The sequence below is a fragment of the Lepisma saccharinum genome, chromosome 2, assembly GCF_977018435.1.
Source record: "Lepisma saccharinum chromosome 2, izLepSacc3.1, whole genome shotgun sequence".
In the NCBI taxonomy this organism is placed as follows: Eukaryota; Metazoa; Arthropoda; class Insecta; order Zygentoma; family Lepismatidae; genus Lepisma; species Lepisma saccharinum.
In genome coordinates, this window is record NC_139230.1 from 144,223,035 (window position 1) to 144,247,749 (window position 24,715).

The window sequence follows — 24,715 nt, forward strand, 5'->3', positions numbered from 1 at the left end:
ACCTTTATTTGAAGGAGGTCTTTTTCGGAAGTTAAATTTGTGGCCCTAGCCAAATGATGCACGAGCCGCGTCTGTCTATACGGCACATACACCAGCAATAAATCAAATTGTGTTGTTTATGCGCAGAAAGGCTAATCTGGACGACCTACAGTTTAAAGTGGTATCCAAACCACTATATGCCTCCATCAGAAATCAAACCCGGGACCCGTTGGTTACAAAACGACGACATTACCACTGCGCCATCGGGGAGGCAGCAATAAATGACTGTATACTATTTGTATAATATATAATTTTCAATGGTCAGTGTATCAAGGTGTCCCGGGTTCGATGGAGCGAGTTTCCCTTACGTACCTCAAAATATTCTGAGTAGCACTAATTGTGATGTGCTTCGAATTTTGAGAGAGAGTGACATAGTCCAAATTAGCCTCTATACAAGTATTGTTATTTAACTACTATTCACAAAAAAAAGTCTTTCAAAACAGTAACAAATGGTTTCTTTCATTGTGTTTTACATAACCTGCTATGTAATTCAGCAACGAAATTATTTATAGGTTATTATCTACTTTTCATAATACGAGTATATTATTGCCTCGTTTCATATTCTGTATTTCGATCATTTCCTGTATTTTACACACGTCTAATAAAAGTCGGTTTTCTAAATAGTTACTGAAGTCTATAAATATATTATTGTATTCCGGACCATTTCGTTTTCAGTTTTTTATCTCTTTTGTTGACAAATATTGTTGATCGATTACGTACGAAATTCCTAGACACACTATTGTCTGAGAACACGCACAATGTCTTCTGCTCCTAGTAGTGTTGCCCACGGGACGAGACGGGACAGGCTTTTAAAAATTCGAGACGAGACGAGATTGATCATGTGTTCCGAGACAAACGAATATTTTCGAGACGAGACAGCATTTCACAGCATTTCCACGAGACGAGACAGGCCAAAGTCTCGTCTCGTGGGCAACACTAGCTCCTAGACATTTATTCAACCGAACAGTTGAACTTGACAATTCTAAATTGCTCAGAAGCCCGTATTTAAGTTCTTCCGTTAATTTTAACATTCTTATATGTTCAATACCCCCCTCCCCCAACCTTGTAGCCCAATGTGGCGTTAAAGTAGCCAGAAAAAACCCGTCCATTGTTCCTTCATTATTGTTATTTGCACATTGCAATTAATGACGCCAGATTTATCGAATTGTTACTGGGTATGGCAACTCTGCCCTTCATCTATCCTACCCGGCCTCCCTCTCTCTCCTAAAAGGGTTGTTTTGAAAGGGGTAATGTGAAGGCAGTAGAGGAGGACCTACAGGCGCAGATATGCTGGGGAATCTTCTCAAATGCTGCACTGCTGACAGTTGATGAACAGAGAATCTGCTGTCCACGGGCAATACTGAGTCTAGAAGAAAGTTGATAACAAAACCGTGGTTCCCATTAACCCGTTAGTATAGTTCATGTAGTTTTAGTTATAATATCATGCTGATTCCTTGAGAATCATTGAAGGTTTTCTTCTGTCATGCTATCAACATCAAGAGTTAATACATGCCACGGACTCTCAATACGATTATAAACATCTACTGCACTATCAAATGAACACATTGCATTTTCATAATTGGTTAATCGTGACCATGAGTATAAGCGAAATTAATAAAGGGACAGCTACAAAGAACACCCATGTTCAGGCCGGGATTCGAACCCAGGAATTTCGGTGGTGAGTCAGAAGGTCGTCCACTTAACGTGCTCGGTCACGGAGCTGGTATTGCATTTTCGTATAGGTTATAGCCGGTTAAAATCCGGGAACTTTTCTAAGGTTGAAAGCGGCCCCGGCGCCCACCCAGCGTCGAATAACATGGGTACCTGGGAGAAATCCTGGGGGGTAAAGGCGGTCAGGGGCGTGATGCTGATCACATCACCCCCAACTACGACCGGATCAAGAAAGTGTGGGGCGTTACCCCCACACCCCCTATACGCCTTCATGGCGTGGTACTATGCACAGGGGAGCACTTTTTTTATAGGTTAAACTTCCTCTTTGTGATTATAATATATAGCTATGTCTTTGCATAGCATATAGTTTAATTTTCTCAGCCCCTGGCATTAAAAATCTTTGCATATATTTGCTGACAAATATTGTGTGTGTGTGTTTATTTATTTTTTTGTGTGGGCGTGTGTGTGCCAACACCGAGATTTTGGGAGTTCCCTCCGGGAATAGAACTGGTGACCGCTCACACCAAGAGTAAATTGTCATGTGTTGCTTGATAAAATATCACTGTTCCATCATGTTAATTCATTAACAATTATTCACCATCTTCTTTTGTCTTTTTATCAATATCCAAAGTTAATATACGCCACGGAATCTCAAATTAAAGACACTTATCAATACTAATCACATGGTCTCACGGCATTACGTTAGCTATAATCAAGGAGTCCAAGGTTCAATACCCGGTGGAAACATATACACAGTGACTCGGACTGTAGGTCTTGTTCCATAAATTGGATTCAAAACTAACTCTGATAGTAGCAAACTAAAATCAAACACTAAAGTTTTCCAATATATATACATACATCGTGACGTCTATTGTTTGTTTGTTTTGTTAAAGTGAAGTTCAGGCTCTGGTAGGCTAATGAGGACTGGACCTACAGTTTAAGCATTCCACCGGAATCGAACCCTAGACCCTTTGATTGCAAGGCCACAGCGTTACTACTGCATTATCGAGTAATCCCGTGTGGCGGCAATTGCAAGGAATCAACAATATATTATATGAAAATAACATTTAACAGATTTAAACTTTCGAAACCGCTTTTAATAATCAGTAACCAACAAAAACTTCCTAAAGAAGTTCAGTTTTGTGAGTTTTCGTCCACTTTAGGCACAAATAAGCTAATCGGGACTAGACCTACAGTTTAAAGTGAGATCCAAACTAGTATGTGTTTCCACCCTGTATCGAACCCGAGACTCTTTGATTATGGGAATATTAAGTAATACCTTTAGAAACAAATATGACTCAGTAGATTGCAAGTGATCCATTGGCAGTTATCTACACCAACAATGTGACGCCCCAATAAGAAACCTGAAACTTTATTTTGAAAGTTGCAAAGTTGAAATCTAAGTTCAAAGCAGACCCTCGTTCTCATTTCCTGAAATGTTCTCTTGCAGAGATCAAAGACGTCTATCCCTGAAGCGTGTTTTGTTTCTTACCGCTCTGTTTGTGATCTAACTGCTTAGCTGCAGGAAGCTGATACCATCCTTTGATAAAACGTGGACCTTCCTCCCACTCTTTCTCTACCTCCCCCTCTCTGTCTTTAAATTTCAACTATAAAATTAATCACTAGCTTCTCTTTTTTCTATTTTCGGAAATCTGAGAAACTGATGTCGCCATGATTTAGTTGCCATGTGCGTAAGGTGGCGATGACGATACTCACATGCATACAAATGTTTATTTACAAAAAGTTAAAGTAAGCCGGTGTCAAGAATTGTCTTCGTGGAGTTAGATATTGCCATGGGCAATTTTTATCATCTTTCATTGCAGAATCTACTTTTCAATTGAACGTTTTCGAAAAATTGATTCTGTTCTTAACCACAAATAGAATGAAACATCAAAATGCTGACCAAGGCAAAATTTATTGAAAAAAAAATATACACTAACGGGGAGGGTCTTCTTCAGACGAAGATTCTCAATAAATTTCCAAAGAATTTAGTGTATGCTTATTTTTTATACAATAAATTTTGCCTTGTCCAGCATTTTAGTGTTTTATTAACATGGAAACAAGGCTTAACAGTGTCACAAATAGAATGTATCAAGCCATGTGTCAGTGTCAGGGGTTCTTAAAAAACAGTAAAATAATTTTGTATGTGTAGGAGGTACTGTAAACCATATGTGCTTGCCCCTTTCTGAATAATACACACATCACATATATCTTCCCTATGTGAACAGATCGTTGCATACACTAAGCTTTCATTGTGATAATTTATATATTTCTCAACAAAAATTACGAACACTTTGATGGGAATACATGAAGTTACATTGAGTCGACCACCTGTAAGAAAATATAAGGTGAGGATGCTGCTTTCGAAGATGGTGTGGACATCATAAAATCATCAATCTGAAAAAGATAGTATACTGGAAATGGCCAGAATACACTACCAGGTTTTAATGTATACGAATGTTTAACGTGCAAGTTCTACACAAACCATTTCTTGTTCCAAAGCAGGTATTAACTACAATATTAAAATTACATAAAATATTTATACCACATCATTATCTGATAATAATATATTTATTAATTTAGTAATGTTTTTGTTTATATTTATTAAGGCAAACTCATGCAAGAACGCAATAAAATTTTAGTTATTATAATAGGAAAGGCCTAACCTACGAAATGTTAACAATGAATGATCCATTTTAAAAGATAAAGTTTGAATCAAGTATCTGACGATAAATCCACAGAAGCCCAAAAAAATAAAACCCGTAATTTTTCCTTTACTTTGAAGTCAATGGACAACTTGCTATAAAGTTCCACGTTATTTGCAGAATGTTTCGCAGTCTGCGTGCCAATTACAGTTATTCATTCGGACTCGTGGACAGTTGATGTTTATGAAAGTGGTTCGGTTGTGTTTGTTACGTAAATCAAGGTTTGTAAGAAATATGAAATTAATTAGTTTCTCGCGATGTCGTGTCTGCGTGCACTTTTCAGTTGCATAACAACATGAGGAAATCAGAAATCTTCGCTTAACACACGTACATCTTGCACTAAAAACGTCAATTCTTCTTCCGGTAGAATGATTAATTGAGGACTAAAAGTGGTAAACGTTGTAAGTGCCAAAAGCGAAAGTGTTGGGAAATCGCATCGTTCCGCACATCAGCCCGTAAGAACGTGCACACTAGTGACCTCTTTACACACCCTTTGAACTACTTAGAGGGCTACCAGCCACATTTCACGTTTACCACATTATAGACCATGGCACATTTCACAGTTTAACGTGGAAAACGGTGTTTGAATTATTGTGGCACTTACAGCGTTTACAAATTTTTGTCTTCAGTTTGTTTGCGATAAACTTGTTAAATGTTATAAGTTGATAGCAAGAGCACTTAAATGTAATATACTAATCACTTTTGTCTCCACTCTACTTAATGCAAGCACGGTATATTTTGCTGTAAACGTACAATACCGATTAATTCAGTTTATTAAAAATACTAAAGAACAATTATTTAATATACTAGTGCCTAATAGTAAAATGTGGTAGTTGTGAACTCGTAATAAACGAAGAGATAAAGTGGCTAAAGAGAAGGAGGGGATATAGAAAGATGCATTACTGTTGTAAGGTCTGTACAGCTGCAAAGGCCCATACTTAACATAAATTCTATTCTATTCCAATTTTCAAATTATTTTTTACAAAATTTCCCTAGTCATTACATCTTTTGTTTACTTCGTTACACTTATACCAACTGAATTCCATAATGGTACATTTAGAAAGAAGGTGGAAACATTCGATATTTCATTGGCAGAGATCGAGACTCGAACGAGCCTGTTTGGTTCCCTCGATCAGCGTATCGATTGATTGATTTTGTTGTTTTAAGTCCACTTTATGCACAGAAAGGCTAATCGGGAGTGGACCTACATTTTTTTTTAAAGTGGGATCCGCACCACTGTGCCATGTGCCTCCACCGGGTATCGAACCCGAGACCCACTAGATTATAAGGCAATTACGTTACACCTACGCCATCGTGGAAGCGATCAGCGTATCGCAATGTGGAAAAGCTAGTTTGATGAATGGCCGAGTATTGCTTCCGTTTATCAGACTACTCAACGAACTTCCTTCATAAATGTATAGAACAGTGTTTGACAAAAATAAGACTGTTTGAATGCATTTAGATGTCATTTTGGCATTGAATACCTCAACGGTCTGTTCAAATTTTCAACATTCAAAATTTCTCTGAATCCCTAGCTTTGTTTGTTACGGAGTCCAGTCGAATTTTTAAAACGTTCCATACAGAAACAACGATCGTGGAGGTATGTTTTAAATTTTGAAGAAAAAACCCAAATATATATATACATACACATATATATACGAGGCAAATCGAAAAGTCTTTGCCCCTATTTTTTGTAAGCCGAAATATTTGTGTGATTTAGAAACCGAGATATACATTCAATGCAATAGGTTTTTCTTGGAACTCAACATGTCCATGTCGTATGAGCCGTGAACTGTTATTCGTTTTCTATGGAGCAAGGGACGAACGCCCATCGAGATCCATAGGGAAATGCAGCCGACGTATGGGGACAAGTGTCTCGCTTTGAGAAGTGTGTGGTGGTGGTCTTGTGAGTTCAAAAATGGCCGAGAAGACCTTCGTGACAATGAGCTGCCAGGGCGTCCTCGCTCACAACGGAAAACTTTGTCCGCGTGGCAAACAGGACCATCGACATACTTCAGTCATTCGAATGGGAGATTCTGGAGCATGCACCGTCTAGGCCAGACCTCGCTCCCAGTGATTTCCACGTGTTCGGTCCACTGAAGAAGTTTCTGGCAGGACAGAGGTTCCATTTGCGACGACGAAGCGAAGACCGCTGTCCGGCGGTGGTTCCACGATCAACCGGCCGAATCTCCAAACTAGTGGTGCGATGGGACAAATACCTGAACCGCTGTGGTGACTATGTGGAAAAATAGTGCAAGGTACATAGAACAATTCCTATATTTTGATTTCCCTGCATGTTTATTATTTCGGCTGAAAAAAAATTGAGGCAAAGACGTTTCTATTTGCCGTCGTATATATGATCAACCACAGGATATAGAGATTATTAGAGCAAACAAATTTCCTCAATAATCATTTTGTGTTTCACCTCCCGTTTCGACGCTACGAGCCCTCAATAAACACAATTCTATGCTCAAGCTATAGCCTAAGCAACGGCACAGCTCAAGCTAACAAATGCTGACGGTCTGACTTTGTAATGACTACAATGAAACACACACACACACATATATACATGTGACTTATCTATAAATCATCAGGTAAATATTTGCTTGGTATGTTTCAAAGATAAAGCAAATTTGGTTTTATTTAAATTGTTCAATATCGTACCATTGTCTCGAACGAGACAAAGAGACTAGGACACTAAGTTTCGGTCACGTATCGAATTTTACAAAGCCGCACGAGACGGAGACTTGTTTTGTCTCGGTAACATCCCTATTAGATTTAGAAGTCTCATGGGTTTTATTGCCCACTCCCGTCTCACCTTAATCTGTCCATTAAAATAGCAGTTGTGATCCACAGTAGTGAGTGCGTTTTCATCTGGGAACTTCATGAAAATTACAGCATTTTCTCGCGGTTGCATCGTAGTAGACGTGCATTTCTAGCTCTTTGTGTGCGGTGATTCCTTTTCACTGTCATGTATGGAAATCGTCCTTCAGGTGACTATCGTCCTTTACGTTACACCCTGCACACCTGAGGGAGTTCTCGGTTAAATGAAGGCCACACTTACATTCCGAACTATGCATATTGTTGTATAGCATCTATCTGACGTCGTGTATTTCATGTTCCGCGTGCCGACTTAAAAACACAAAAACAAAACAAAAACAAAAAACGCCCGGTGGTACACTGTTAACGGCGAAAGTCGAATGTTATACATAGGGCCTTGGGAAGTTCAATTAAATGCGTTTCCCCCCTTTCTTTTACATTTTTCCCTTCAAAGTGCCTAGATATTAAATTCTGTGGATGGCAACACCACAAGATCCGAAGTTCTCACATTCTCAATCGCATGTTACTTGTTACAGTTAACCTGATAGTCTTTCGAGGGTCCCGTGGGAATTCATAAGATGATTGTGCCTCACTCATTGTTATCCTTTCCCTTGTCTTTGAGCAGCATTATTGAGCTACTTGACTTAGAAGTGATATCTTATTATCGCATACTAATGTCAAGCATTCCTCTTTGTTTCCAAATGACGAGTCTTTATTCTTCCCACCGCTTATAGAGAGGAGACATGCAATTAAGAATTTTTAGTACGAGTTCTTCTCTATGATAGTGCCATTTTCTTTGCTTTTGAATGAAATTGGATTTAGTGGCGGATTGGCAACATTCTCTCATGGGGACCGGTGCCCTCCGTTGTAGCTACCGCCCACTAGGTTCAGTAAAGTTTTATTGCTAATTTTAGACGTCGTTTTCGAGGATGCACATGTCATGGAGGGAGAATATAACTTATTCTTATGTTACTTGACAATATATTATCAGTTTTAGATGTATCTGCTGGATCATTGCTTAATTTTAGACGGGACAGATAGGGCACGATATATTCTTGTTAATCAACGATTCATTGTTAGTTCTAGATGTTTAGGGGCTGATCGCAAGGCCGCATGCAGGGTTTTTTTCCCAGGGGGGCAGCAGTGCTTAAAATGGGGGAAACGTGGAGAGATACTTTCCCCCACTTAAGAGAATTCTCACAAATCATCCCCAGCACTAGGATAATTTGCATAGGTACTTAATCAGCTGTCTTTCACGGCACCCCTCGACCATGTTTTCACGCTAACTTTCACCACTTGAATTATATGAGGTCTCTTTAGATATCTCAGGGGGCAAGTGCCCGCCTCCTTGGTCTCCCTTTGCGGGCGCTCTTGGCTGATCTCCTAGAGCGACCACAAGGAAAAAAACCTTGGACGAAAAGTCCCCGCGCAGGTTTCCCTTCTTCCGTTCAGCTCGGTCCATAAGGAAGCATGGTCCACTCTCCCCTCCCCTCCACGAGGGGAGTACGGTGCAGTGAAGTCGCGGGTCTGCGCAGGTTGTTTTGCTAGAGGTTCCACTATAACTTTAGAAATCAAGGAATGTGATCGCCATTTACTCTTATATTAATTGACAATTTATGGTTAGTTTTAAACTTTTAGTGGCCAGTAGCTTAGTATGTCTCGAGAAGAAATCACCCACGGGAAGTATTATAGCCTAGCACAGTACAAGGAATCAAAATGCTGGGGATATGAAATGAATCGCTTGTACTTAAAACATATGTCTGACGATATTGAAAATAGAGAAGGTAACGAGTATAAAACATAACCTTTTGAATAGGTAACAACAATCTTCCCATCTGACGTCAGGTGTATGATTTTTCACCAATGAGCTGCAAAATCTACCTACTGACACTATTAAAACAACTTTATTTTTTCATTTCATACGTATATATCCTTTACTGCCAGGTTTGAACTATGATCATTTTAGTAATTCTAACGTACAAAGAATAGATAAAGGTGAGAAGGGCCAATCGAGATAGCTTACTGAGCATAAAGCCAACCTGGTCGGTCTTGAACCTTACCAACATTTTTTTTTGTGACCTCAGGCGTTTTTTTGGATATAATATCTTGACTCGAAAGGCATAAATTCTTTAGCTAAATGAGGCAACTGTATGTTTGTTGCTGTGATCTACTGTTTGATAGATCTTTTATTACAGACTATTTTAGGTACAAATCAATATAACGGAAAAAATTTTGCGGTCGCGTAAAATATTGGAACTAGAACAATTACAAAAACAAAATTTAGTGGATTTATACTAATCTTGCGATATAGTATACTATTAGCTATAGCTGAACGCATGGTCTCTATCGATCTCAGAAACTGCTGATCATTATCTTCATTAGTCGTCTGTTCAAATTCTCTAATCAATTACCCGGTGGCATGCCAATATTAGTTAGTACCCATGGAGTATATTGCAGTTACGTAGTAAACACAGCTTCAACTTTGCAAGGATAGACAAAACTAAAAACAATTCAGTCGCCAGCACCTTTATCTCAGAAGCCAGCCCTTCATTTTTTTTCTTTTGCAAATGCCGGCCGGCTATGCAAGCCTTGAGTCTAAGATAAGCTACGAAATGTGATATTTTAACATTAAATTTATTAATTAATACAAAATTGGATTAAAAGTAATTAATTTTTGCACCGGAGTGGCCTTCCTAAAGAAGTCTCAACTGGTAAGAGTATGAATAACTATGCAATACATTCTATTCTAACATATGGCGGTCTCTACCACATTTCTGCAGATTTTAAAATTCGGCTAGCAACAGTCCAAATATTTATTTATTATCGTATGTTTATTATTGTGATTATGCACGTGATACAGAAAACACACAAACACTAAATAGACACATAATGTACTCTTTATTTTAAAAAGTAATGGACATTTCCGTAATCGAACTCAAAATATTACCGTTTTTTTTGTTTTTTTTTAGAACTGGATTTAAAAATTCAGTTGCCAAGTAAAAATTCTCAGGCGCTATGGCGACCGGGCGCTACGTATTTTTCTACCCCTGCGTTAGTATTGTAACTAACTATTGCTAGTTGTAATTAGATAGGTCGGTTGCCTTGAAAGCCTGTTTTACTATTGAAATATTCGGCTAGGTAGGTTACATGCCGACCTGTGAACTTTTGCATTGTTTTGTTTTTTAACCACTTTCTCTCAGTGGCCTATAAAAATAAGGAAAAGAAACAATTGAAATACGGAAACGCACAAAAATATGTAAAATAGTAAAGTTAGGGGCGTAAACACATCGATATCCCAGAAAAGACAAGGTTACAGTGATAAAATCTATTGAATCTTAGAACCTAATGAATACTAGTTTAACGCACAATAATTTATCTCGTATATACATGAGAAACTTGGTAAACTGAAATAAATGCACAATATAAACTTGATGTATTACGTACAAGTATATTCTCGATTAGCCCTTCCCTTGGATTGTCGTAGTAGTCAACAATCGAAACCAAACATATCGATTCCTTAGAAACTACTAGAGAACATAAAATTTGGTGGACTGAAATATGTAGTTAGTGTCTATGGTAGTAGAACAGCAAGAAGTTAGCAACTTATATATTTCGAATTTTCGATATCTAAGAAGCAACTAAAGCTATAAACATGTAAATTAGTGTACCGAAAGGTATAAAATACTAAGTGAATAAAGAGAGAAAATTCGCGATGAAGTAGAAGGACTGGCAACACCAATTCTGACTCGAATTTTTAGTTGTATTTCCTTCGCACGCAAGTAGTTCTCATCCAATTAACAACAGAAAAAACACTGAACAAAGTACATCCCCGGTGTTAATATATTTACGCCTGTAATCGAATAAAATGAAATAGTGTATAGATTTTTCTGCATGGTATATTTTATTTTGCTTCACGCAACTTTGAAACGATGCCCTTAGCCTCCTTAACAATCTAGGAGAGAGCGAAAAATTGGCTGATTAAGACAGTTCAGTATCTTCGTAAGCATCGTAATGCAATTGGAGTATATACAGAATGTTGCTCTAGAACACCGACAAGCATTCAGAGCAAGACGAACAACTTTTTCTTAATAACGTTTCGCCCGTGAAATCTCTTTCTATGCTACAAACCCTGGAAACGGCATATTTCATCCTGTGTGTATGCAAACACTCAGCACAAAATCATGGTTGCCACTGGCGTTTATTTTTTGCTGTGGAATAACAACAAAATAATTTGCTTGCTACGGTCAGACTGTGTAACCAATGAAGGCGAGGATCTTTCTCCCTGTATTGTGAAAACCTCTAACCAAAACTTAAGAATTATGTTTAATATATCCGTAACGTCATAGCACTGAATAAAATAAGCAACACGTGATGTTCATTCATAATTATGCATAATTCGAGATCAATGAGTGAACACAGGAACTTTATCCTGAGCAGTGGCGCAACCACAGGGGGGCATTGCACCCCCCCAACCTTGGACGGAAATGAGTTCTAGGGGGGGCAAACATTGACGGCCAAGATTACTTGCAGAGGGCAATTACAGCCCACAACTTCAAGTTTTATACAAATAAAAATAATTTTCGTAATTTTCTTGTTCGCTTCGCTCGCAATCCCTGCTTTTCTTGGTATTAAGTTCAGAACCGTAGCTATGGTCGGAGGGAGTTGGCCCTGGGTGCCGAACGATCTAAATGAAAATAAGTTTTAAAATTGATTGATTGATTTGTGGTTTTAAGTCCACTTTACGCAGAGAAAGGCTAATAGGCTACAGTTTAAAGTGGGATCCGAACCACTGTGCCTCCACCGGGTATCGAACGCGGGACCCCTTGATCACAAGGCGACGATGTTACCATTACACCATCGGGGAGGCACAAACGTTGTAAAAGAGAGAATGCATTTTCGTCCCCTGAAATTATTTGCACTCTATTAAATCAATATTGTTTTCAGCCTGCTAAAAAATTGGATCCAAAAATTTTCTTCCTCGCTTCGCTCGCAATATTTCATTCTTCTCTGTAATGCATTGTAAATTACCAGACGGAGAAATAAGACTTGTCTTAATTAATTTTGTTTTAAATGCATGAACAATTGTTTTGAGAAAAGGTAGCGTGCACATTTGAGATACAATTTATGTAATGTTTGCTGTTGGTTTATTGTGTGATGGATGAAGTGTAATGTATTTAAATAATATATGTTGTATGTATTAAAGAAACTTTGAATACGTACACAATTTAGTGTCCACGTCTCTCCATGTTGCATATATGTGAAACATATATCGTGCATGAAAGTTATACGTGTTAATGTAAAAAAGAATTATATTTAGAATGCATTTATCAAGCATTTTCTTTCTTCTTGCTTGTTTTCCATTATTAATGTCAAATTGAACGTGTTGAAAATATAATTCAAATCTTTTGTTCGAACACAAATGCTCTAGCACCAACATCTACCCTCTTTTGGCATAATTTACAAGGGTAATAACATATTTGATACTACCACTACTAATACTACTACTACTACTACTACTACTACTAATAATAATAATAATGTTGGTCCCGGGTTCGAATCCCGGCTTGGGAATGGATGTTTGTGAGCTTCCATTCATCAATTTCATCATCACCATCTTCGCAAATTAGCCAAAAGTGGCTCAAGAAGCGAAGTAAAATAAAGGAAATCAATAATGTTAATAATTAATAATGTTATAATAATACCATTATTATTATTAACATTATTATTATTAGCATTATTATTAAAATTATTATTATTAGCATTATTATTAAAATTATTATTATTATTATTATTGGTACGTTTATTCTGGTACTTGCCCCCACCCCAGACAAAAATTCGTGGCTGCGCCTCTGATCCTGAGAGCGTCTCTCCCGAGATTATACTGTTTCCAAAGTATACTTTCACTTGTAATACGTTTTCTGAAAGGAAAAATAAATGCCAGTGGCAACCTTCAATCTGTGCTTGAATGTAATGCAGATGTACGAGACCTTGTGGCATCGAAACAAGGTCTCAATTAGCAAAACGTTATTTTTAATGAAAAACATATTCGTCTAGCTTCCATCTACTGGCTGTAAACGTTTTGTCGTTGTTGTACTACGGCAACACATGTGCACTAAAATGCAACAACACTTTATAAACTTATGTGGGAAAATGAACAGAATTTCGAGTTTTAATCATATCTTTATGAATTTTCTCTTCTATCTTTCCTTGAATATTTTTATTGAAAAATTTGTTCCTTCTCTATCATACTGCAAATGATCATAAAGGCTAGGATTTTATGAATCAGGTGTGTTTCGGCGACTTGGGCTGTCATTACAAAAAACACAAATTACAGCCGAAAGAAACGAATGATAATCAAGATCTGCCGCACGCAGAAAACAAAGTCCATTTGTTGTTTGCTTATTAGCGGGTAAGGAAATCATGCTAAGTGTCTCTGCTTGAGTGCTAAATAAATTTGTTCCCAAGCGTTGTTTCAGAACCTATTAACTTCCTGTAGGAAGTACCCACCTGGAAAGTTATTATTTTGTAGGAGTAATGAACTTGTACTTGCGTACCCTTGTCTTATTTTCCATAACTTCCGAAAAGAAAGAAACTATCACGAATAGCCCAATCCTCTTTGGGGATCTTGTAACCAGTAATTTCTTTTTAAAATATAGTTGCAGTTGGCTTTTAAAGTACTGTCTCATTTGGACTGTCTCAACAAAGATTTTTCGAAAATTTCTCTGCTATGGTATCCCAAATTTTGAAAAATTACATTTTCACTTTTTTCTTACCTTTCATTATATGTTGCATATTTTATCCAATGCACTACTGAGTGAGAATATTGTAACTTTTGAACATGATGGAAACTGTACATACATACATACATACTATACATGCACACACACACACATCCCCTCATATATATACATACAATTTAGGGGCAGGGCTACCCTTTTCATATTGCAACGTGCAGTGCAGGCATATTAAAGGGGGAGGGAGGAGATAGGACCACAGACATTCATAATGTCTACCACTGGTGGAGGTGATGTGGTCAGCACCACGGTACCGCCGCATTTACCCAATAGTATTGCCTCCAGGCACCCATTTATTATTGGCTGGATGAACCCCCAGAGCTGTTCCATGAAGAGGCAATGCTTGGAAAATTCCCACCTGAAATCGAACATGGCTCTCCCGGGTGACAGGCACCTACCATGTATATTAAAATACCTGTAAATTATGTTCCTTTGTCGTTCTGTGGCTAACTTTGCTGTTCTACAACCTGGTTAATTATTATGAATTAATATGCCAGCTCAGACAGAATCGCGAACACCAAACTGAGATAGGGAACTTTTCCAACTAGTTAGGTGCATATTTGTGTTCTAGCTACTTTTCTTCGCTTTTCTGCATAACTAATCACATTTTGATAGGGAACCACTGAAATAGAAACTTCTAACCACCACAAAGAAACATTCATACTTTACAAGGGATTCAGTCACAGAACCCATCCCACACTGCGTAATACCTTCAACTACGGTCTGGTGTCGATTTTGGTATTTAGTATATAATGTTACCACGTTAAGTATAAAGTTTTGGTATGTATGATACCGATATTCTGATACTATTTCTTTGTGTGTGAAGAATTACTTACTAGTCTGTACTCTTTTGAAATCAAAGTCTGCAATATTTGTTATATATTATTTAATTTCGCAGACAGAGTAATGGAAAGCGAGATGAGGTACTAATTACAAATGAATGGGTAGTAGAGTGATCATTTTTGCTTAAAAGTTATTTTTTAACATTAAAGAGTTTGGATATCTTTTGTGGGCTCGTCGCAGTAAATCAAAATATTTTGTATCAATAGATTGCTTATCTTCTTAAATCACCTCTGCATTCCATTAATATCTGTTTCTGTTCACTACTATACGTCATTAGAATGCATCAATATAATAAACGTTACGGTTCTTTGCAATTATTTCAGGCTGGGATTTAATATTGCAGTTTTTGCACGTGCCAAAGTAGAGCGCATCGTCTCTAATTAGTGATGCAATTTCTAATCATTGAAGCGCGGCAAGTGTAAATGGCCATAATTCATTTCAGCACTCTCATACAGTCAAAGCGCTTCTGTCTCCCTCTCTCTCCTGCCATAAAGAGCAATGAATTACTGACCTCCGTGACTGAAATCTAAAATGAGATTCCGGAAATAATAACTAACTGTACGCAGTAGACATCTCCTTTGTTATAAAGGAATCTGAGGTTTGCACTGGTCGCTTTGCAAATATCTCAGATTATTTTGCAATTGCATGCGGCATGCTATCGCATAAGAATTAAAGGTAAGGGAGAGATATGTATTTTACTGCTGAACACACTGGAATGTGAGAAATTTATATATGCTTCAGTTTACATTCGTGCTGCACACATATTTCTCTCTTTCACTTCTCATTTCCCACGCCAACCGCATGCAGACTTGCGAAGCAAAACTCTTGTCTACATACACTACAACGTGACCGTACAGTCCAATGACTCAGTGTTTTGCACTGTTTGTCTAATTAACAAGACAATGCCTACAGGACTTCTGAGAAGATATTTTTAAACGTGATAACAACTCCTTAAAAGCGCGGTGTAAAGCAACTAACCAGTACAACCACCCATGCCTTCTGTTGCGATACAGAGAAAGCCTTCGTGCCTAGTGTGAATCTTGAAAAACCAAGGGACGCTGAAAACACGCAACAACATAAAATATCACACCTGTTACTGTAATGGTAATGATGCACATACTTTGTAACTGGATTCAGCTCATTTATTTCATTCATATAACGTCAAACATTTTTAACTTTTATACTGACTTTTATACTAGAAACTAATGGAAGAACTAATATTTGTTGCTTATTAATCAGGCTTTACGATTCATTCTCAGTAATGAATCATGGAAAATGCGGTATGATATTTCAGTGCGCGCTAAAATAATATTTTCCAACATACAGAAGCATGAAAATTATGTAGATTTATTTCTGAAAAAAAATATTTTGAAACGAGTTACCTCTTTATTAATGGAGTATTTTCGATAATATTCAGCAAATAATAAGAATTAACGATAGCCTTTTAACTATAATCAGAATTTTAAAATACTATATCTGACATATTTTTTATGATATTTTGAAGTGTGTTCTAAATTGTAATGAAGCAAAATGAGAAATAATTTGTATCAAGTTTATCTCGGTGGCGCCAAGGATGTGTTTTGATTCTACCATATACAAGTTTTTTTTGTGTTTTTTTAAATACTGAAGCACCAGTGGCGGCGATTGGGTCGCCTTAGGAGGCAGTTGCCCCCCCCTCTTTTTGCACGCACTGTGATCTCTTAATGCTGACCTTGTCTGCAAAGAGGAAGTTCTTGCCCCCCCCCCCCCCCCCAGGTTTGACACCCAATCGCCGCCACTGTAGAGCAGAATATATTTTGCGTGATTACATATATTGAAAGAAAATTATTTGAAATCAAAATTGAAAGTATTTTTATTTCTTACTAAAATATTAAAGTTTTATTTTACTCCAGTTTTTTTTTTTGCCTTCTTTAGGTTAAATTTGACTGAGAATAAATTATGATTGTATAAAATAAATGAAAAACAAGGAAAACCCCATGCTCTGGACGAGACTTGAGTTTAGAATTTTCGGAATCTGAGATTGTATCCATCTTTTCGATATTTCCATATTTCAATATTTGGATATATTGTTATTTTTTAGATACATAGGTCCGGGGTTCGAATCCCGGCCTGAGCATGGATGTTTGTGAGTGTCCATTCATCAATTTCATCATATCATCACTCATCCTTATCTTTGCAAATTAGCCAAAAGTGGCACAAGAAGCGAAGTACAATCAAGCAAATCAATCAATCAATTTAGATACATAGGAAATACCAGACTTCAGTATTTCAGTATTAGCACAGTAAAGGTAGATTTGGGTTGCACTTTTTTCCATAAGAAGCATCCTTGGTATCTACCTAGTCGCAACCAAGTGGACGGCTTTCAAGTGAATTCGATACTCGGTGGCGACACATAGTGGTTCGGATCTCCGCTTCAAACTGTAGGCCCAGTCCCGATTAGCCTTTGTGTGCATAAAGTGGACTTAAACAATTAACAGATTTACACTTGTGAACATCCAACATAAAGATGTACACGGCAAACTCTTTGACAAATGATATCAGCACCGTATTTTGTTATGCAGTTTTATTTACATTCATTTCTAAAACTAATTTCGATTAGTTAATACACTAATTTTTGAGAACGTATTTAACGGAGAGGTCACAAAAAACTTTAGCTTATTTTGATATCCTAATGTTTTGAGATTCTATTAGAGAAATAACAAATAGTATCAAAGTAATCCAGAAGAGATCAGAAAGTGACCAGAAGCGACAGAAGAAGGAATCAGAAAATTGGACGGAGTCGGTGTCTGCAGGACACAGCTGTTATGAAAATATGAGCTCCAACGTCCGCCATTTTGAAATGTGATATCTAATGTCACTTGAATGCAATCACCAGCAATGCTCGAAGATGCGGAGGGATGGTATCCCTCAGCTAGCAAAATTTTCGCAAAGCATCTCCCCAGCTGCCTCATTGTCACCATGTTAAACCATAGGAGCATCCCCCTACCTAACCCCAAGGTTCATCCAAACATCCCCCAGCAAACATTTTCCACTTCAAACCGCTGATCACCACCCCTCCAATATATAATAATTTCAGCTGCAGATGCAATGCCGCAGCACTGGTGAGGTAATCCTCACCCTTTCCGATCCACTAATTATATTTTAAAACTTTTATTACTAAACTGTAGTCCAAGCGATGCCCTTAACTTAGTTGGATTTGATTTTTGTTATTTAGCGTTGCTTTTCTGCCACTTAAGGCTAATCGCGACGATAAGGATGAGTGGTGACATGATGAAACTTCTGGAGGGACACTTACAAAGAACACCCATGCGCAGTCCGGGATTCGAAACCGGACCCCTGGCGTCGTAGCGCGCTGTCATAACTACTCCTCCACGCTCGGCCCCTGAACTTGGAAAAGTCGAGTTAATTCTGATGGTAAACAAAGATTCTTGGGATGGACCCGGATCGGTCGTTCTGACGGATATAATTTTTTCGTTGTATTCTCTTCCCAAGTTCAGTGACATGGTTGTTGCAAATTCAAGACATACCATTTTTGTATTGGTTGATTTGGTGTTTTAAGTACACTTTATGCACAGTAAGGCTAATCGGGACTGAACCTACAGTTTAAAGTGGGATCCGTACCACTATGTGCCTCCACCGGGTATCGAACCCGGGACCCCTTGATTACAAGGCGACGACGCAACCACTGCGCCATCGGGGAGACCTATACCATTTTTGGAGTGCAGAGGGATGTTCTGTTCATCTCCCTCCCTCACAAATAGACTGTAAAATAAGCCAGGAAAAGTAGACAAGACAAACTTTTTTTTAATGTTCATGCTTGTTTAAAAATTATCTATTACATAAAATTATATTATATATAACATTTCGTGAATGGGATAAAAATGAATTTGTATAATTAAGGTTTATAAATTTCTTTCCATAAATTTTGACTGTATTTTATACAGGGCCTCCCCGATGGCGCAGTGGTAGTGACGTCGCCTTGTAATCAAGGGGTCCAAGCTCAATACCCGGTGGAGGCACATTATGGTTCGGATCCCACTTTAAACTGTATGTCCAGTCCCGATTAGTGTTACTGTGCGTGAAGTGGACGTAAAACATCAGCTCAATCAATCAATCAATGTATGTTTAAGGTACAGCTGTAACATAATCGTAGGGTGCGTGGCAGGGGGCAGGCATCCAAACGCGAATCAGCTCCGGTAAAAAGAAAAAATCCTCAAAATAAAACAGTGAATACGTCATTTAAAGAGGTTACCAGTACGCATGTTTGCTCATGATCAGGGGTGCCCATCCTCCCCAAGGCCAATGGCACAATCCCCCTAAATCTCGTCAAGCGCCCCCCTCCCCAAATCATGTGGTAATCCGCATGAAATATTTAATTACGATAGCGTTTCTACTGAAAGTAACGTTTTTTTTAAACTTTATTGAACACAATACTTGATCTGCCCGTCCTCCTTAAACAGAGGTTTCCATCCCCCAGCTAGACCGTGGATGCATTACCCCTCAAAATATTTTGGATGAATATGTAATTAATTTTATTTGAATACAATAGCCTGTTAAACTGTCCATATTTTTTAATGGTTTAAATTTTCGAAATAACCGAAAGCTAGCAATCTCAAGTGTCATAATTATATAAATATGTATTTAAACAATGTTTGTGGTTGGAGAACAAGATCTTAATAACCCACAATTTGGGTATGTAACACAAAGTCTTACACAACTTAAGATCGAAAATTACAGAACCCTAGCTAGAATTTTCTAAGGCCGGGGCGAGAATATAATAAGGTGCCTCCTTCAAAGAACCCACCCCCTCTGCTTCGGGTAATTACAATGTTTTTAGTAATCCATAGTAAAAATTACATGAATTTCATCCTAAGTGCAAATTTCACTTGCTAAAGCAAAATTACCCTGCAACAATAAGTTAGAAATGCGAATTTGACACTATTTATTCTCCTGTTTTATCGAGTAATGTGCAAGGCGTTACTATGAAGTACACAGTACAACTATTGTAGTATAGCCTACAGGGAATCAATAATACAATAATAATATTGCTAATAGAACCATATCATCAAAATGACTCACCTGCTTTAAATTAAGCAGTATACCGACAGTAAACATTGTATTTTAAAAAATTATATTATTAATAAATATCGAGAATATTGTTTATGCCTTGCAATGCAGCTACAGTATAATTCTTCACAATCGTCTCATGGAAATGCCAGACACGCACTTTTGTAACGCAACGCTGCGAGCGAAGCGAGCAAGAAAATTTTTATATCCATTTCTTTTCAGGCTTGCAAGAATATTAATTTAATGGGACGTCAGTACTTTCATAGGATCCCTCGATATTTACTCTTTTCCAACTTCTCTTTTCCCATGTTCGGCGCCGAAACGTGCGCATACCATATCGCTAAATATAGTTCCCAAATATAATGTTCGAACCCTAAAGAAATCCCTTGACAATCTAAGATTTTACACTTTATTAAGAGCTCCATATCTCCTCCCCTCAAATATAATATTCTATCCTCCAACCAAAATTTTGGACTTACTGTTGATATTGAAGAGTACCTAGATATTACCCCCTCCAAAACAAAAAAATTCTCCGTCCTCAAACCACATTTTCCGCTACAATCTCAGACGTAATATTAATACACAAGAGTTGGATATCCCCCCAAATTTAATGTTCAGCCCCCCCCCCCCTTAACTAAACTCTCCAGGATAATCTAAGATTTAATATTGATATTCAATAGTCGGATATTGTCCCTCCCTTCCCCAACGTTTAATCCTCAATCCCCTACCTGAATCCAGGTGTCGATTTAAGACCTAATGTGTAAGAATTGGACCTTGGCAGTCTAGAATTTGCTATTTATGTAACAGCAATAGATAGTTAATAACTTATTCAACTTGTGCCAAATGCTGTACTGTTTCACATCAAATTTCCATCACAATAAATTTGTTCCCCCCCCCCCCCGCCAAAAAAAAGTTGCTGGAACATAACGTGAGTCCACAAATCCAACTTGTGAGCATCGCTACCTCTAAATACTTCATTTTCTTCATCTAATGGATTAAATATGGTGTACCTAAGGTGTAAACGTCTTTACATTTATTTTGGAAAAATAAATAGATGTTGAATTTTATATTACATTATGGAAAAAATCCCCCCCAAAATTTAGATGGCACAGTTTGCCCCCATAACCCCCCCCCCCCTTGTGGGCACCCCTGCTCATGACACCTGATTTACATTTGAACCAAAGCACGGCTTAATATTGAATTTTGTTGCTGAATTTGATTTTGCCATAAATATAATGAAGAGCGAGGAAAAAAAGGGTACCGTATTTTTTACCTTTAGTTTCTAACATATGTCTGAACGAAAGCAACAGCTGTTCTTCTTTTGTCGCTGACTCCAATATTAATTCATATACTAGCGCCATTCCTTGCCGTTGGAGTTCTTATTGCCATTCTCAAGTCACGAAGGCAGCTGCAAAAGAGAGATGTGGCTAAGAGCGTAACTGCTGCAAGGGGAAGGAAAGCTGTAAATGCAGACAATACACCTTCACAGGTATTATTCTGCTTTTCCAGTCCACCGCTAGGGGTCAGGCTGAGCAGAAATGACGTAAGCTGCGTCCCCGCAGGGTGGCCTACCTGTGCACTGCACGGCTAATGAGTTCAAAGGTTCAGACTAACTCGGATTGTGCGCGCTGAATCTCGTATTCGTCTTGTGTTCTTTCGCCGCAACGAGCGAATATAGTTGTTTTGTTAACTTATACGTACTGTACGTGTGTGTGTTGAACGTGTTACCTTGGTGCAGGTATCTTGTGTCGGTGTAAGAAGAACTGGAGGACGATTTACACAGTATTACGACAAAAGGTGAGTACAAGCGTCTCTCTGCTTGCAGACAAGGCTTAGCAGAATGGCTGTGGCGGGTGATTTTTACAAGCGAATAAGCACGTAACCCTGATCGTGATTCGCCACGGTGTCAGTAACCTAAAACCAACATATTCAGAGCAGTCGTGGAAAGTTACATTGTGCTTGTGTGTACATAATTTGTACATTCTGTTCTGTTTGTACACAACTTAGCTTACGCTACAGCAACTTGCTATACAATAACAAATCCACATGGTTCATGTTGGTGATACTTCTCGTGTTGTCATCTCGATTAATTACATTATGAATTAGAACACATGGTGCAGTTGAAAACTCACCTGTTGAAACGAGAAAAATGAAAAGTTCGCTTACGTTGCCTCTAAAAATAAACGATGTAATAAAGCGATCTCATTCCTTCCGACACGTATCTCGAGCACATAGTGACCTTGGTGTCATTAAGACGCACGACTAACTTTAGGCTTTATGGAATTTTTGTGTTGCATTTACATACTCTTGTTTTGCGCTTTTCCTTCCTTGCCTGTGTAAGTATTTGTGTCAGATTCTACTTTCTACACATGCTTCAACTCCTCTGAATGCCATATCCTGGTCGGGTACTGGTTGTTCATTCAATTTCCAGGAAAGACTGGAACGAAACTTGTGATTCATAGATTCGGTGAGGAAGATGAAGAATGAAACATTTTCGTGTACATAAATTAACACCTAAAAAGGAAGGGTTGTTCTCTTTTATTAAGCTTATGCAAGGTATTCAAAGACTGCTACATTCCGTTGCTTCTAATGTTTACATCTATGATTGCTTCAATAATAGTGTGAAAGAATTTGAAATAAGGAAATTACTTTGTGTTTTGTAATTACCCATTCAATTATACCTACAAGGGCATCCTCAACAGCGTATAGTGGTAATGCAGTTACCTAGTAACCAAGTGGTCTCTGGTTCGACAGCCGGTGGAGGCGCATGGAAGTTTGGATGAACTTTAAACTGTAGGTGCAGTCTCGATTAGCCCAACTGTGCACAAAAGAAAATTATAACTAAAGAAAAATCTGTACCAATTCCAATTTTGGTTGTAGCAGTTTCCTCCGCAGCTTCGTCCAATACACTTGGACCGAAACGTCGTGGTAATTTTTCATGTGAATTCTCTCATTCAAGATCATGCGTACTGGTCTTAATTTGATGATAATTAACGATAATATTTAACTCACCATGTTAATGAATTATTAAACCTTATTTAAGAACAAATGAATAAACTCTCATTGAAACTGACGATAACATTGTTGTTGGCGATATTATTGGTGGCGTTGTTATTATCGCATGGATCGCAGCGAAGTTTGGGTTTTCATTGGAAAGCCCAATTTATTGGTATTCCTATTCATTTGTGATTTTTTGTATATACTCTATTTTTCCATAATGATAGCAATAGTTTTTACTAGTTAACTGAGAGAGGCAATGACAATTATGGAATGTATAGTGAAGGGTGTGGGTAAAGAGGGGAAGAATTTCAAGGATTTACTTGTGAACAATGTGATATTTGAAAAATTTCCAGTTGAGAGGAAACTTCAATGATTTTTTACAAAGTCACAAGTTATAATTTATACTTGTGTGTGTGTTTATGCATTAAAGGATTATCGGACTCTGACCAAGCAACCCCCCAAATTTTGATACTTAAACAAATCTAAATACTGATTTACCATCTTGTTTTTTAAAAAAAGTCCACTTTTTATGCACATACAGGCTAATCGGGACTAGACCCACGGTTTAAAGTGGGATCCAAACCAGAATTTACCATCTTTTAAGGCACTTTATTAATAATTTATTTAGACAAAAGCGTGTTTGGGCTATTGCTTCTTTTACTCCCTTCAACATTCTTAACATTTCTTGTTTATAACTGATAATACATAGTTGCATAGTTGTCCAACGTTGAAACTGGTTTTACTACGAAGTATGGATAAATTTTGAAATGAAAAATAATATGCAATTGAGGTCACACATAATTAATAGAAGATTTAATTAATTGATTGATTGAATTTGTAATTTTGGGTGTGTCAGCACTTACGCTATTTTGCACCCGCCACATTACACGTGGTCCAGCCCCTTACCATAACTAAAATATAACTAATATATCAACTGTAATGCCGCACTAAAATATTCTTACTTGTGTTAAGAGCTGAGACTGTAAAGGGGCACTCAGCACACGTTAAGATAACACACACACAACCCTACAGAGATTATACTGGCCATAGGCCCAGACGCCAGAGCCTCGTTAGTCTGCAAAAATGCAGTCCAGGGTGTACTACGTGGAAGGGTCACCCCTTACATCCCTAGAAGATTTAATGTTTATAAAGAAAGCGACAGAAATAAAATTTAATAATTTTGAAACTTCAAATATATTTCTGTCTGACAATGATAACTTGAAAGGAAATGGTTTGAGATATTGAAGGGCAAGTATACCACATATATTTTTAAAAAAAATATTGTTTTAATAGAGATACTTATCTTAGAAATAAATAAGTAGGCCTTTATGTCATTTATAAATTGAATAAGCATAGCTCAGATACTTGAGTTATTTACTTTCATCTGACTTCTAATATACGAAATATTTGCAATAATGATGAAAAGATCCGCTACTGGAATTAACTAAATCAATACCCATAAAGTATCAATTATTTGCCTGCTTGTTTATTGTACAAAGTATTTCTTTCATTTCTACATTAGGAAGCAGAAGTTTGCCACTGCAAGGACAGACAATGGATAGATCAATTATAAACCTATCAAACAAACCTACCTTCCCCATTTTTCGAACCTATAACCTATATCTTGGGCATAACCTACAAGTTGTCTTGTTATCAACGGGTACCGGTTTCGATACTCTGTGGAGGCATATAGTGGTTCGGATCCCACTTTAAACTGTAGGTTCATTCCCGATTAGCCTTAATGTGCATAAAGTGTGACTTACAACACCAACTCAA

At 37.7% G+C, this 24,715-nt stretch overlaps 1 protein-coding gene across 2 annotated transcripts in view; it reads left to right on the forward strand.

Annotated features, from left to right (window-relative positions):
- LOC145984524 (uncharacterized) overlaps positions 1-24,715 on the forward strand; it is a 223,622-nt gene that overhangs the window by 76,639 nt on the left and 122,268 nt on the right. Inside the window, exon 1 of one of the 2 annotated variants that reach the window (XM_083118180.1) lies at positions 21,548-21,736. The exons of the other annotated variant lie outside the window; for it this stretch is intronic. The gene's annotated coding sequence lies outside the window, so the exon portion shown is untranslated. Of the gene's footprint in view, positions 1-21,547; positions 21,737-24,715 lie in introns of those variants that run through there. 2 annotated transcript variants of the gene reach the window in all.